Source organism: Neolamprologus multifasciatus, chromosome 10 (assembly GCF_963576455.1).
Source record: "Neolamprologus multifasciatus chromosome 10, fNeoMul1.2, whole genome shotgun sequence".
Lineage (NCBI taxonomy): Eukaryota > Metazoa > Chordata > Actinopteri > Cichliformes > Cichlidae > Neolamprologus > Neolamprologus multifasciatus.
The window spans coordinates 33,613,239-33,616,835 of NC_140448.1; the positions used below are offsets into that span (position 1 = coordinate 33,613,239).

Here is a 3,597-nt window from a genome sequence, read left to right on the forward strand (position 1 = left end):
TGCCAGAATTTCACTGTGTAAAATACAGTGATAATGTAGAATATATAACGGTTTACTTTGTTGAGAAATGTACAATATAAAGCACCTTAAGGTGACTTTTGTTGTGATTTGGTGCCTTATAAATAACATTGAATTGAATTAAAATTCAGTGAACTTTGGTTTTTGCAGAATAATTACATTGAAATAAAACAAATATAATTTAAACCTGTTAAAATACAATTCAAATAAGCTTGATTACGTCTCCTATTGACAAAGCACAGAAGAGCCGTATAATACAAAACATGTCTTTTTATTCAAAAGTTCATATTTGCAGTAAATTATTGGCAGCTGTTGCAGCCACAATGTCGTCTAAAAGATTAAAGCCCAACAAATGAGGCAATAAACATAACAGGAAGAATTTGCTAGAAACATTAACAAAAACCAGTAGAGACAAAGATTAAATTAAACAGTTAATATTAAAGAATCAAATTAATGACTAAATGACACTGATATCAAACTTCATCCAACCAAAAACAAACAAGTACATAAAGAGTCAAACATGATGTTTATTAATGTTGGAAACCGAGACCAGTGATGACCGAGTTCACGTGACGGAGTTACTGATCACAGCCGACAGACTCATACAGGCGAGATCTTATTTTACTGTTTGATTCATGATAACAATCCAAAGATTTCATCTGTCGCCATCATTTAAATCCAGTGGAAATAACGCCTCACAAAGAGCGCGCTCACACAGGAGACGCCAGCACACGCTCAGCAGAGAGGGAGGAGTCCTCACGGCGAGCGCATGCTCGACAACGTTGTTCGGACAGGAAGTGTCCTCCGAGTCACCTGACCTCAGTGCGTGCCAGCTCCAGTGGCGTCCGTCGTTCTCTCTGATGATGTCGTCTACGAGGCGGAGAAAGCGCTCCACCTGCGCCCGCTCTCCTGAGCGAGTGTTGTCCAGCACGCAGTGCCGCCCCCGGCAGCGGGACACCAGGTCTGACACGCGGCGGCTCGACCTGATGGCGTCCTGCAGATGGCGTTCTCCCAGAGCGTCTCCGTGAGTGAACAGCACAGCGGCGTGTCGGGATGCCACGCCCTCCAACAGCTCGGTCAGGAGGGCGAGCGCCCGCGAGTCTGCGGCCGAAAGCTGGCCGATTTTCACCACCACCGCCACCACATGAGGTCCCGGGTCGGCGAGCCGGGCGGCGCTCTCGACGTCGCGGAGCAGCTGCTCCCGGGTCAGACCTTCACCCGAGAGTCCCGCCGAGTCCACCACGAAGACCCGCCCCCCCTCTGCTTCGCCACACATGTGTCCTCTCCCGCCTCCGTGGAAGTCGCGGTCCACCTCGAAGTGGCGGCGGCCCAGCACGGAGTTCCCAGCAGAACTCTTCCCGCCTCCAGGAGGACCGACAAGAAGGATCCTCCTGACCTCTGACCCCACACACTCAGCTGCAGGACACAGACACAAACATGTGACCATCTTCAGTGTACAGTCTGTGTGGGCGTGCAGTTCCTGTCTTACCTGTTGGGCAGTGAAGAAGCCCCGCCTTCAGCAGCAGCTCTCGGACCTGCTCTCTTCCTGCGGCCTCGTTGTTGAACAGGTGAACCCTCCCGGAGAACCTCGCCACCACGCCGGGGAGCGGACTCTGCCGGTCCTGGTAGATGAAGTCGTGCAGCGACGTGTTCTTCAGGGCATCCCCACCCGTGAAGAGCAGGTAACAGCGGCTGAAGCCCCGCCCTCCCACCGCTGCGAGCCCCGCCTCCACGCCACGTTCCTGCTCGGCGGTGAATCGGTCCGTTTTAACCACCAGCAGGAACAGGTGAGAGCCGGGGGACTCGAGCACGTGCCGACAGCACCTCCCGACCGGCTCCTCTCGTCCCAGTATTCCCGGAGTGTCGATGACGCGGACCACCTTCCCGAACACTCGCCCCGCCTCCTCTCTGATCTCGCTCTCTCCCGCCTTGAAGGACGTCTTTGACTCAAACGCCGCTCGGCCCAAAACCGTGTTTCCGGAAGCGCTTTTACCCACTCCACAGTTCCCCAGGAGGACCACGGTCAGGTCTGGACCTGGATCAGGACCTGGATCAGGATCCATGTGTGAGCACGAGCCCAGGTGAGTCCAAACTGAGCGCGTGCAGGAGCCTCCAGCAGCAGAGTGATGGATTCAGGAACATGAGTGTGAACACACACCTGAACAGGTGTGCCTGCAGTGCTGAGTGTGTGTGTAACACTGTGACACACACACTCAGCAGGACCGCGGAGACCTGACGAAGGCACACCGGAAGTTACTGAGGAGCGCTCTTTACTTTCGTCTCTTCAGGAAACACGACGACGCCTTTAAAATAAAAGCGCGGGGACACGCCACGTGACGTGTGCGTCACGTGTAGCAGATCATCGACGTGTTTTTATCAGTAATAATGACGGTTCACGTTATTAGTGCTGAAAGAAATGTAAACGACGACTGTCCGGGTGCAGCCTTCAGGCTGGAGCTCTTATTGTGAAGGACGCGAGTGGAAGTTGTGTTAAACTGTTTCCGTTAGCAGAGGCTTCGTTCCAACACGCAGTGGCGGTGCGAGCCTGTTTGGCGCGAACATTCCACATTAAACTTTGTGTGTGTGTGTGTGTGTGTGTGTGTGTGTGTAATATTAAGGATTATATATTAACATAAAACTGTTGTCGGAACCACACTGAATTTCACCAGAGAAACACAAACACACATGGAGAGAGAGAGAGAGTATGCATATATGCAAACAGCTACCAAACAGCATCATAATTCATCACACAATGAGAACAGGACGAATCAACAACTGACAAAGACTAATTAATACTAAAATCTGTAACATATTGTTTGGAGTTTAGTCTGTTACAGTTGCTATTTTTACAGCAGCTGTAACCCACATAATTTCCTTAGGGATTAATAAAGTATTCTGATTGGTTCAGGATGAGCTGCCGTTATCCAATCACACACCTGCTTATCTGCATCTGTTGCTTGTTTCTCCTCTTCTTCTTTTCTCTTTTTTCTAAACTGAGCACCTGATGATTTGAACTTTTCTTTTCTTCCACTGGTTTTCATTTTGGACTCCAGTATGAACACAAATCCCTCAACCCGAGGATCACCCGGGCAACCGCCCATGTTGCCCGTATCAAAAACCGCTACTGCCAACACGTAAGTATATAAACATTAAAGCGCGTGTGTTGTCATGTTCATGTTTGTAATATAATTTAATCGTCGCGTTTAAACGTGTAAATGAGCTCTGCGGTGGGCCTTTTGTTTCTGTGCTGACGCGTGCAGCTTAGAGGGACCATTGCGTGGCAGCAGTCTCTGGTTCTGGGGCATCACCTCTTGTTGCGTAGTTATCAGAAGGTAGAAAAGTGCATAAGAGCAGATGATTGTGATGAACCACTCTAACATTCACCTTCCAGCTGAACTCTGTAAACTGGACTTGTAGGGTTTGGTTGACAGACTATGGCTGTGTCCCAATTCAGGGTCTGCAGCCTGAACGATCCTCAAGAACCGCGTACTCAAAGACCGCTGAGGCCGGAAGTGCGAGGCTTGTGAATTGGGCGGTCGAGCCTCCGTCGCACTGCCCGGGTTGCCTAGCAACCATGAT

The 3,597-nt window shown here is 50.3% G+C and overlaps 1 pseudogene across 1 annotated transcript; it reads right to left on the bottom strand.

Annotated features, from left to right (window-relative positions):
- Positions 1 to 273: 273 nt before the first annotated feature.
- Positions 274 to 2,842, bottom strand: LOC146510686 (GTPase IMAP family member 1-like; annotated as a pseudogene). Its single transcript, XR_014876485.1, has 2 exons — positions 1,508 to 2,842; positions 274 to 1,434 (listed from the first exon to the last, which is right to left on the bottom strand). The product of XR_014876485.1 is annotated as a GTPase IMAP family member 1-like (transcript).
- Between the last annotated feature and the right edge of the window lie 755 nt (positions 2,843 to 3,597).